This window comes from Trichomycterus rosablanca, chromosome 16 (genome assembly GCF_030014385.1).
Source record: "Trichomycterus rosablanca isolate fTriRos1 chromosome 16, fTriRos1.hap1, whole genome shotgun sequence".
Taxonomy (NCBI): Eukaryota; Metazoa; Chordata; class Actinopteri; order Siluriformes; family Trichomycteridae; genus Trichomycterus; species Trichomycterus rosablanca.
In genome coordinates, this window is record NC_086003.1 from 8,736,682 (window position 1) to 8,749,451 (window position 12,770).

Genomic DNA, 12,770 nt, shown 5'->3' on the forward strand with positions numbered 1-12,770 from the left:
CAGTGACACTGACATGGTGGTGGTGTGTTAGTGTGTGTTGTGCTGGTATGAGTGGATCAGACACCGCAGCACTGCTGGAGTTTTTAAATACCGTGTCCACTCACTGTCCACTCTATTAGACACTCCTACCTAGTTGGTCCACCTTGTAGATGTAAAGTCAGAGACGCTGCCCACGGGGCGCTGTTGGCTGGATGTTTTTGGTTGGTGGAGTATTCTCAGTCCAGCAGTGACAGTGAGGTGTTTAAAAACTCCAGCAGCACTGCTGTGTCTGATCCACACACTAACACACAACCACCATGTCAGTGCCACTGCAGTGCTGAGAATGATCCACCACCCACCACAATGAGAGTATTGTCAATAAGTAAAAAAAAACCATTGTAAAATATATTTTAGGCACCCAGGTGGTGCAGCGGGATAATCCGCTAGCACACCAGCGCTGAGATTCTGAACTCCTTGGTTCGAAACTCGGCATTGCCAGCGGTTGACTGGGCACCACGGGCATAATTGGCAGTGCCTGCAACAGACACTAATTGGCCATCGTGTGTCTGCTAGCGGGTGGGACGACCGGACTATGTGGGTGGGGTCTTTAAACGCTGTGCAAGGACCTTGATCTAGCAGATAGGGATAATCCGCTAGCACACCAGTGCCGAGATTCTGAACTCCTCGGTTTGAAACTCGGTCTTGCCATCGGTCGACGTGAGCAGCAACATACCCTCCTTAAATGCAATCAGGGATCCCCCAGCAGCGGAAGACAGATTGACTATGCTAAATGGGGAGAAAATGGGAGAAAAAGGCATAAGTAAATAGAACATTATATATGTGTGTATATATTTTAAATAATTCAGATGTTTCACCATATATCATATACAGTATTGTAAAAAGATTTAGGAAGTCCAGAGAAATCTCTCTGTACTGCATTGCCGGAAACCACTGTCAAATGTGTGTGACCTTTGAACCCTTAGACAGCACTGAATGAGAAGTCGTCATGCTATTCTGATAAATATAGCCACATGGGCTCAGGAGTATTTTGGAAAACTTAACAATGTCAAGAAATGCTACCTGAATATACAGTGGGGCCAAAAAGTATTTAGTCAGCCACTGATTGTGCAAGTTCTCCTACTTAGAAAGATGAGAGAGGTCTGTAATTTTCATCATAGGTACACTTCAACTATGAGAGACAAAATGAGAAAAAAAATCCAGGAAATCACATTGTAGGATTTTTAAAGAATTTATTTGTAAATTATGGTGGAAAATAAGTATTTGGTCACCCACAAACAAGCAAGATTTCTGGCTCTCACATACCTGTAACTTCTTCTTTAAGAAGCTCTTCTGTCCTCCACTCGTTACCTGTATTAATGGCACCTGTTTGACCTCGCTATCTGTATAAAAGACACCTGTCCACAGCCTCAAACAGTCAGACTCCAAACTCAACCATGGCCAAGACCAAAGAGCTGTCGAAGGACACCAGGAAGAAAATTGTAGACCTGCACCAGGCTGGGAAGAGTGAATCTACAATAGGCAAGCAGGTTGGTGTGAATAAATCAACTGTGGGAGCAATTGTAAGAAAATGGAAGACATATAAGACCATTGATAATCTCCCTCGATCTGGGGCCCGACGCAAGATCTCATCCCGTGGGGTCAAAATGATCATGAGAACGGTGAGCAAAAATCCCAGAACTACACGGAGGGACCTGATGAATGACCTGCAAAGAAGCTGAGACCAAAGTAACAAAGGCTACCATCAGTATACACACTACGCCGAGAGGGACTCAAATCCTGCAGTGCCAGGCGTGTCCCCCTGCTTAAGCCAGTACATGTCCAGGCCCGTCTTAAGTTTGCCAGAGAGCATATGGATGATCCAGAAGAGGATTGGGAGATCATCATGTGGTCAGATGAAACCAAAATGGAACTTTTTGGTAAAAACTCAACTCGTCGTGTTTGGAGGAAGAAGAATGCTGAGTTGCATCCCAAGAACACCATACCTACTGTGAAGCATGGTGGTGGAAACATCATGCTTTGGGGCTGTTTTTCTGCAAAGGGGACAGGACGACTGATCCGTGTTAAGGGAAGAATGAACGGGGCCATGTATCGTGAGATTTTAAGCCAAAACCTCCTTCCATCAGTGAGAGCATTGAAGATGGAACGTGGCTGGGTCTTCCAGCATGACAATGATCCCAAACACACCGCTCGGGCAACGAAGGAGTGGCTCCGTAAAAAGCATTTCAAGGTCCTGGAGTGGCCTAGCCAGTCTCCAGACCTCAACCCCATAGAAAATTTGTGGAGGGAGTTGAAAGTCCGTGTTGCCCAGCGACAGCCCCAAAACATCACTGCTCTAGAGGAGATCTGCATGGAGGAATGGGCCAAAATACCAGCTACAGTGTGTGCAAACCTGGTGAAGACTTACAGGAAACGTTTGACCTCTGTCATTGCCAACAAAGGTTATGTTACAAAGTATTGAGTTGAACTTTTGTTATTGACCAAATACTTATTTTCCACCATAATTTACAAATAAATTCTTTAAAAATCCTACAGTGTACCTAAGATGAAAATTACAAACCTGTCTCATCTTTCTAAGTAGGAGAACCTGCACAATCAGTGGCTGACTAAATACTTTTTGGCCCCACTGTATATTATTTCAAAGAGAAAGCCAGACATCAATTCTATGCAGAAACGCCACAGAGTTCACTGTTAGATCGACCGAAAGACAGCGGGAATGTTGGCTGTGGGAATCTGCCATTCTGGTGACTTGGTGTGAGAGTATTATTGATGCAGAGGTGTATTTATTTTATTTTATTATTTTAAAACACACGCTAGCACACCGGAGCTGGGATCTCGAATACATCGTATCAAATCACAGCTCTGCCATCCGGCTGGGCTGAGCGGCCACACGAACAACGATTGGCCTGTTGTTCATATAGAGGTGGGGTAGTAGTAAGCTGGATAGGGTCTCATCGTAACTGATGCAACTACGACCTCTGCTGGCTGATTGATGGCGCCTGCACAGGGCCAGGGAAGGAGTGCGTTGATCAGGGTGTGTCTCTCCGTACACAGGGCTGATCCGCATTAGCACTCAACTAGTGCAGGTGAAAAAATACATACGGCTGCTGCCCACGTGTCGGAGGGGGTGTGGGTTAGCTTCGTTCTCCTCAAATCAGAACGGAGATCGGCATTAGTGGAGAAGAAGCTTGACGCAATCGGGCAATTGGACGCTGTAAAAGTCGGGAGAAAAAGGGGAGAAAATGCATAAACAAAAATACAAAAAAAACCAGCATTTACTTTGGTCAGTCAAACACTGAAAATCTTTTCTGTACTTTTGTTAGTTAAATAAAGGTTCAAAAGCAAATTACTGATGCTTATTTTATTGCATTTTTTTGTTGCTCACTTTAAAACCCATTAAACACGCCCAGTGCAAATAAGCAAAATTTAAAAATTACATTTTTTAAAGTTAAAAATATTTAAAAACTTTTTACAGGTATTGCTAAAACTTAAGTAGTAACACCTAAAACGTAATAGCTGAAAATACGTACAACTTCATTATTCGAAGAAACGAACCTGCAGTGCTATGAGAACAACTAAAATATGCATTCCCACGCACACACAGTGCTTTGCAGTCTGCAGCTTTACACCCCTATAGCCCACATTGGCCCTTCAGGACCCTAAGATGTCCATATCATTGTAGAACCATTGATTTCCAGGCTAGCACTTTTATATGTTAAATAAATAATGTATATATGTTTATATAAAATAACTATACATATAGTAGTAGAACTATATAGTATTGTGTTGTTTAAGCTCTTTAAACCAAACTGTCACGATGCAATGTAGTTGTAAGTAGAGTAGGTAGAAGGAACTCACAGTTTTTTGAAGGTAGCAAACTGTTTGTTTTCAGTATGTCCTCAATGTAAATAAGTAATCAGCTTCAGGCCATTCAAACCAATGGGCTGAGTCGGCAAAACCTGCTAGCATGGTTAAATGGCCACGAACAAGCCCAGATTTGCAAATAAATGACACTTGTACACCTTTGTACAAATTAAAAATAAATGAGAGTTTATTTACATTTTAAAAGAACTCTGTTTGTTGCTCCACATTTGTTCGCCATATTTGTGATTTTGTGAGAAAAGTCGCACTGGATGCTCCCTCATTATTCAGTCAGATTATCACATAGAATTAAGGCATCTCAGTAGGCAGCCTTTTAAGGTCTCAAAACATTTAGACAGCCTTCTTCTCGTAAGCGCATGTACGATGATGTAAAATGTTTTCTATATAGAGCTCACTTGGTGTTCACACAGAGCCAAAGATTTTCCAAAGTACCTCCGTGCCCATGTGGCATTGTACATCATGGTAGCTTGATGGTTTCTCAAAACATTCAGCAGTGGTTTCAGCCTTTGGCCCTTACGCACTGAGGTTTCACCTGAAGTCTTTTCGTGATATTATGAACTGTAGATGGTGACATTCGTTGCCTAAAAATACTCATCAGTGAGCCATGACCCATCCTTGCTTGCAAAGAATAATTCTTTTAGTGCACGCTGCTTTTATACTCAGTCTTGATGACCTCGCCTGTTACCAGATAAACTGTGGAGCCTTTTTAAAACAGTTCTACTTGTATAACTTCAGTCTAATTTTACCTCTGTCCTAACTTTTTAAAATGTGTTGCATTCCATTCAGAAGATATCATTTCCTAAAACCCTGAAAGCTGATAAGAGGTTGTTTTTGATGGCACGTGTTTTGAAGAAGCCATGCTCATTCATGCATGGACAAACTAAACCAGCCTGAATTTTAAAGCCACTGGGTCTGATCATGACTGAAACAATGTCATGTAAGCTGGTTAAAATTGGTTTTAAACTGGCTTTAAACAAAGCTTTGAACCAGTTAGAGAGGTGGAACAGGGGAGGAACCTCAAGATAAATTACTTTTAACTTAAGCCAGACAGGCCAAAATCACTGCTGGGGATCCCAGTGCTAGTGGATTAGCGTAATCTACTGCTGCACCACCCAAGCACCGTGAAAACTACTGTACTTATCATTTACACTGATCAGCCATAACATTAAAACCACCTCCTTGTTTCTACACTCACTGTCCATTTTATCAGCTCCACTTACCATATAGAAGCACTTTGTAGTTCTACAATTACTGACTGTAGTCCATCTGTTTCTCTGCATACCTTTTTAGCCTGCTTTCACCCTGTTCTTCAATGGTCAGGACCCCCACAGGACCACTACAGAGTAGGTATTATTTGGGTGGTGGGTCATTTCAGCACTGCAGTGACACTGACATGGTGGTGGTGTTAGTGTGTGTTGTGCTGGCATGAGTGGGTAAGACAGCAGTGCTGCTGGAGTTTTTAAACACCTCACTGTCACTGCTGGACTGAGAATAGTCCACCAACCAAAAATATATCCAGCCAACAGCGCCCCGTGGGCAGCATCCTGTGACCACTGATGAAAGTCTAAAAGATGACCAACTCAAACAGCAGCAATAGATGAGCGACCGTCTCTGACTTTACATCTACAAGGTGGACCAGCTAGGTAGGAGTGTCTAATAGAGTGGACAGTGAGTGGACACAGTATTTAAAAACTCCAGCAGCGCTGCTGTGTCTGATCCACTCATACCAGCACAACAAACACTAACACACCACCACCATGTAGTGCTGAGAATGATCCACCACCTAAATAATACCTGCTCTGTGGTGGTCCTGTGGAGTCCTGACCATTGCAGAACAGGGCAAAAGCAGGCTAAAAAGATATGTAGAGAAATAAATGGACTACAGTCAGTAATTGTAGAACTACAAAGTGCTTCTATATGGTAAGTGGAGCTGATAAAATGGACAGTGAGTGTAGAAACAAGGAGGTGGTTTTAATGTTATGCCTGATTCGTGTATAACAAAACTGCTGTTACTTTTGATTCAGTAAAAGTAGAGGTGGCAGGGAAAATAAAATTGTATTTATTTATTTAGGAGGTGATAATTGCCAGTGGTTATTGCTAAACACCAACCGTTATTGGTCAAAGGGTAAATAAGCTACTTTTACTATAAGCTGTGGTTAAGTACTGTTTTTTTTAAACAGCATATCCATATTCAATCATTAGAAAATAGCTTATAGGCCTTTAGTAAGCTGGATCAGTTTCAGTCCCATACAAATACAATAAAGCTAAAATACAAAAAAACTTTATTGTGCTGTGGTTATTTGAGCCAGGAGCCTCTGGTGTTTCAGTTTCCTAACTCAGCAGTCAAACTGAAACCCATCCTCTCCTGCAATATGATACCTCAGGGTAATGATAATGCCAATGCTAATGTCACTGGTTTCACTGTAGTGCCCGACAGACTGTTAGGTTGTATCGGTGAAAGTTGACATATTAAGCCTGAGTAGAACTGAGCTGGGGTGTGTAGGTTAATTTGGGGCAGTGTTGGGTATTAGGGTTTCAGATTTATGACACAGTCTCTGTTAAATACTTCATGTTGTAGTTTACTTGATTTAGTGTTTTATCTGTGCAGATGATTCAGTTGAGGTCAAAAGTGTACAGAAAAGAAATCTAAGGTTCCTGCCTTGCACTAGTACGTACCAGACCCACCATGACCAGGATTAGTTTGTGAAAACAAAGAAAATTCAAGAATTTTGGGGACATGTACCTTTTCTGTGACTGAATGATTGCAACACATCTATTTTATATATTTTCTTGATGCATGTCTTCCCTTTTTCTTTCTTTAGCGTGTCCAATTACCCGATTGCGTCATGCTTCCTCTCCACCAACGCCGATCCCTGCTCTGATTGAGGAGAACGAAGCTAACCCACACCCCCTCCAACACATGGGCAGCATGTCGTATGCATTTTTCACCTGCACTTTGACGAGTGCAGTGCAGCTCAGCGTTGTGTACGGAGAGACACACCCTGAGAGCACTCTTTTCCCCATCTCTGTGCAGGCGCCATCAATCAGCCAGCAGAAGTCGTAATTGCACCAGTCATGGGAGAGAGACCCCATCCGGCTTAGGCCCGCCCATATCTGAACAACAGGCCAATCGTTGTTCATGTGGCCGCTCAGCCTTAGCCGGTAGGCAGAGCTGAGATTCGATACGATGTATTCGAGATCCCAGCTCTGGTTCCAGCATGTGTTTTTACCGCTGCGCCACCTGAGCGGCATGCAACACATCTTTTATCCATAATAAATGCATTGGAATGAATTTAAGCTTATTGAAGTTTTTTTTTTTTAATATGACACAATGTCCTGGGTCAAAATATACATCCTGCAACTTTAATGAATAGTGTAAAAAACATCTTCCTCTCAGACATAGCCAATCATGTCTGAGAGGCCTAGCCGGCCGATAACACAGCCGAGATCCGGGTTCAAAAAGGTTAGCGTAATAGTCCCCTGGCCCCTTAGGTGATGCTTTAGGCTAGGGGAAAATTTGTCTACATGGTCAAATTCCACCACCAAAAAACAGGACTGTCGTCAATTAGAAGCTGTCGCTTCACATAAGAAGATCCTGGGTTCGATTCCCAGGTTGAGCGGTATGGGTCCTTTGTGTGTAGTTTACATGTTAGATAGATATAGATAGATGGATGGATGGTTGGTTGGTTGGTTAATTGGTTGGTTGGTTAGTATGTATCGGTCCAATATGGGCCCAAATCACTGGATCGGATATCGGAAGGAAAAAAAACGTGTAATCCGAGCCGATACTGTTGCTTAATATACATTTACATTGTCGGCATTTAGCAGACGCCGTTATCCAAAGCGACTTACATTACAGTTACAGTCTGAGCAATTGAGGGTTAAGGGCCTTGCTCAAGGGCCCAACAGCAGCAACCTGGCAGCTGTGAGACTTGAACCAGCGACCTTCTGATTACTAGTCCTGTACCTTAACCACTAGTCTACAGCTTGCTTTATGTAAATACAGTGTATCACAAAAGTGAGTACACCCCTCACATTTCTGCAGATATTTAAGTATATCTTTTCATGGGACAACACTGACAAAATGACACTTTGACACAATGAAAAGTAGTCTGTGTGCAGCTTATATAACAGTGTAAATTTATTCTTCCCTCAAAATAACTCAATATACAGCCATTAATGTCTAAACCACCGGCAACAAAAGTGAGTACACCCCTTAGTGAAAGTTCCTGAAGTGTCAATATTTTGTGTGGCCACCATTATTTCCCAGAACTGCCTTAACTCTCCTGGGCATGGAGTTTACCAGAGCTTCACAGGTTGCCACTGGAATGCTTTTCCACTCCTCCATGACGACATCACGGAGCTGGCGGATATTCGAGACTTTGCACTCCTCCACCTTCCGCTTGAGGATGCCCCAAAGATGTTCTATTGGGTTTAGGTCTGGAGACATGCTTGGCCAGTCCATCACCTTTACCCTCAGCCTCTTCAATAAAGCAGTGGTCGTCTTAGAGGTGTGTTTGGGGTCATTATCATGCTGGAACACTGCCCTGCGACCCAGTTTCCGGAGGGAGGGGATCATGCTCTGCTTCAGTATTTCACAGTACATATTGGAGTTCATGTGTCCCTCAATGAAATGTAACTCCCCAACACCTGCTGCACCCATGCAGCCCCAGACCATGGCATTCCCACCACCATGCTTGACTGTAGGCATGACACACTTATCTTTGTACTCCTCACCTGATTGCCGCCACACATGCTTGAGACCATTTGAACCAAACAAATTAATCTTGGTCTCATCAGACCATAGGACATGGTTCCAGTAATCCATGTCCTTTGTTGACATGTCTTCAGCAAACTGTTTGCGGGCTTTCTTGTGTAGAGACTTCAGAAGAGGCTTCCTTCTGGGGTGACAGCCATGCAGACCAATTTGATGTAGTGTGCGGCGTATGGTCTGAGCACTGACAGGCTGACCCCCCACCTTTTCAATCTCTGCAGCAATGCTGACAGCACTCCTGCGCCTATCTTTCAAAGACAGCAGTTGGATGTGACGCTGAGCACGTGCACTCAGCTTCTTTGGACGACCAATGCGAGGTCTGTTCTGAGTGGACCCTGCTCTTTTAAAACGCTGGATGATCATGGCCACTGTGCTGCAGCCCATTTTCAGGGTGTTGGCAATCTTCTTGTAGCCTTGGCCATCTTCATGTAGCGCAACAATTCGTCTTTTAAGATCCTCAGAGAGTTCTTTGCCATGAGGTGCCATGTTGGAACTTTCAGTGACCAGTATGAGAGAGTGTGAGAGCTGTACTACTAAATTGAACACACCTGCTCCCTATGCACACCTGAGACCTAGTAACACTAACAAATCACATGACATTTTGGAGGGAAAATGACAAGCAGTGCTCAATTTGGACATTTAGGGGTGTAGTCTCTTAGGGGTGTACTCACTTTTGTTGCTGGTGGTTTAGACATTAATGGCTGTATATTGAGTTATTTTGAGGGTAGAATAAATTTACACTGTTATATAAGCTGCACACAGACTACTTTTCATTGTGTCAAAGTGTCATTTTGTCAGTGTTGTCCCATGAAAAGATATACTTAAATATCTGCAGAAATGTGAGGGGTGTACTCACTTTTGTGATACACTGTAACACTTCATAAAATAAGGCCATTGTTTGTGTGTAAAGCAAATAACATACGAAGGTACGTTCCAACAGAGCGCCGTTTATTGCCAGCTTGCATCTTAATGACATCATTAACATGTGCCACTGATCTACAACTCATCCGCAACAGCCATTCAGAAATTAAAACACACTGATCTACTTTTGATGTACTTTTAGCATAAAAAAAAATCATCTCTTACTGCCACATCTAAAAACACTGTTTAAACACAATATAATCACTTTATAAATGATACATCGCTCACCTGAGATAAAGAAAACTTAAAATCTTGTCCTGGCTTGGAGCTCTCTCACATCCTCAACCATTAATCCATTAGTGTTATGAAATAAAACAAACTACACCGTTTCCCGTTTAGCCACAGACGTCCTCTTCAAAATCCAACAGTTTTGTATAAGTGTGATGTTGTAGGTTCTGTATTTATTCCTTTAGAATATGTGTTTCACAGTCTGAGTGTTGTTATTTAGATAGCTAGTTTATCCATGGTGCATTGAGACATCTATTATTACTGCTTAGTTGTTTGAGAGGAGAAATGACGGTATCGGTATCAGCAGATACTTAATTTGCAGTATCGGTATCGGACATAAAAAAGTGGTATCGAGCCAGCCCTAATAAAACTCGGTATAGCACAAAATAAGCTAAAATTACAAGAAATATAAGAAATGAGTATTTACATGGTGACAGGTAGTAATTATTCTCATTATTAATATTATTGCGCTATATATATATATATATACAGTGTATCACAAAAGTGAGTACACCCCTCACATTTCTGCAAATATTTCATTATATCTTTTCATGGGACAACACTATAGAAATAAAACTTGGATATAACTTAGAGTAGTCAGTGTACAACTTGTATAGCAGTGTAGATTTACTGTCTTCTGAAAATAACTCAACACACAGCCATTAATGTCTAAATGGCTGGCAACATACAGTAAGTGAGTACACCCCACAGTGAACATGTCCAAATTGTGCCCAAAGTGTCAATATTTTGTGTGACCACCATTATTATCCAGCACTGCCTTAACCCTCTTGGGCATGGAATTCACCAGAGCTGCACAGGTTGCTACTGGAATCCTCTTCCACTCCTCCATGATGACATCACGGAGCTGGTGGATGTTAGACACCTTGAACTCCTCCACCTTCCACTTGAGGATGTGCCACAGGTGCTCAATTGGGTTTAGTCCATCACCTTTACCTTCAGCTTCCTCAGCAAGGCAGTTGTCATCTTGGAGGTTGTGGTTGTGGTCGTTATCCTGTTGGAAAACTGCCATGAGGCCCAGTTTTCGAAGGGAGGGGATCATGCTCTGTTTCAGAATGTCACAGTACATGTTGGAATTCATGTTTCCCTCAATGAACTGCAGCTCCCCAGTGCCAGCAACACTCATGCAGCCCAAGACCATGATGCTACCACCACCATGCTTGACTGTAGGCAAGATACAGTTGTCTTGGTACTTCTCACCAGGGCGCCGCCACACATGCTGGACACCATCTGAGCCAAACAAGTTTATCTTGGTCTCGTCAGACCACAGGGCATTCCAGTAATCCATGTTCTTGGACTGCTTGTCTTCAGCAAACTGTTTGCTGGCTTTCTTGTGCGTCAGCTTCCTTCTGGGATGACGACCATGCAGACCGAGTTGATGCAGTGTGCGGCGTATGGTCTGAGCACTGACAGGCTGACCTCCCACGTCTTCAACCTCTGCAGCAATGCTGGCAGCACTCATGTGTCTCTTTTTTAAAGCCAACCTCTGGATATGACGCCGAACACGTGGACTCAACTTCTTTGGTCGACCCTGGCGAAGCCTGTTCCGAGTGGAACCTGTCCTGGAAAACCGCTGTATGACCTTGGCCACCATGCTGTAGCTCAGTTTCAGGGTGTTAGCAATCTTCTTATAGCCCAGGCCATCTTTGTATCTGTTGGTCCTGGATTTTGTAAAGTTGCTTTGAGACAATGTATATTGTAAAAAGCGCTATATAAATAAAGTTGACTTGACTTGACTTGACTTTGTGGAGAGCAACAATTCTATTTCTCACATCCTCAGAGAGTTTTTTGCCATGAGGTGCCATGTTGAATATCCAGTGGCCAGTATGAGAGAATTGTACCCAAAACACCAAATTTAACAGCCCTGCTCCCCATTTACACCTGGGACCTTGACACATGACACCAGGGAGGGACAACGACACATTTGGGCACAATTTGGACATGTTCACTGTGGGGTGTACTCACTTATGTTGCCAGCTATTTAGACATTAATGGCTGTGTGTTGAGTTATTTTCAGAAGACAGTAAATCTACACTGCTATACAAGCTGTACACTGACTACTCTAAGTTATATCCAAGTTTCATGTCTATAGTGTTGTCCCATGAAAAGATATAATGAAATATTTGCAGAAATGTGAGGGGTGTACTCACTTTTGTGATACGCTGTATATATATATATATATGTGTGTGTGTGTGTGTGTGTGTGTGTGTGTGTGTATGTACAGAATTAAAAGTGATCTGTGCTTTAAAAAGCAGCTTGAAGAGCACAGGGTTCAAGACAGTTGGGTTTGCAGTCTCAGTAGCTATGGGTGTGTGTCGGGGTGTGGGGTGTGGGGTGGGGGGTGTAGGTGTAATGGAGGCTACAGCCCTGGGGAAAAAGCTGTTCTCCCCGTGTCTGCGTAGGTTTCCTCCAGGAGCTCTGGTTTCCTCCCACAGTCCAAGGTTTTGCAGTCAGATTAACTGGAGATACTAATATGTGTGTGTGTGTGTGTATACGTGTGTTTGCCCCGTGATAGGCAGGAAACACCCCAGACAGGTTTCCAGTCCATCGCCCAGTGAATTGGACCCATCGTGACCCTGAATAGGATAAATCAGGTGGTAAAACAGACACAAGCTGCATCCAAAATCGCATACTTAAACATTACACACTAAATTGGAGGCAGTGTGCACTGCTCGACCGGTAAAGCAGTAAGCTCTTTCAGTGCGCAAGTGTGCAGTAAGCACGCAACGTACTCCCACTTCAGCACATCCAAGTTCTGCCCGTCAATCATCCTCTCACTAATGCTCACTACGGTCCCTGCTCCTGATTGGGGAGGACGAGGCTGCTCCACGCCCCTTCCGACACGTGCACAGCAATCGAACATCTTATCACTTACACTTGACGAGTGCAGTGCAGTACAGCGCTGTGTACGGAGAGCCACACCCTCTACCGCACTCCTTTCCCATCTCCG

At 43.3% G+C, this 12,770-nt stretch overlaps 1 protein-coding gene across 6 annotated transcripts in view; it reads left to right on the forward strand.

Annotated features, from left to right (window-relative positions):
* The window catches only part of slc4a4b (solute carrier family 4 member 4b), a 113,926-nt gene that overhangs the window by 17,474 nt on the left and 83,682 nt on the right, over window positions 1-12,770 (forward strand). The window lies entirely within an intron of this gene.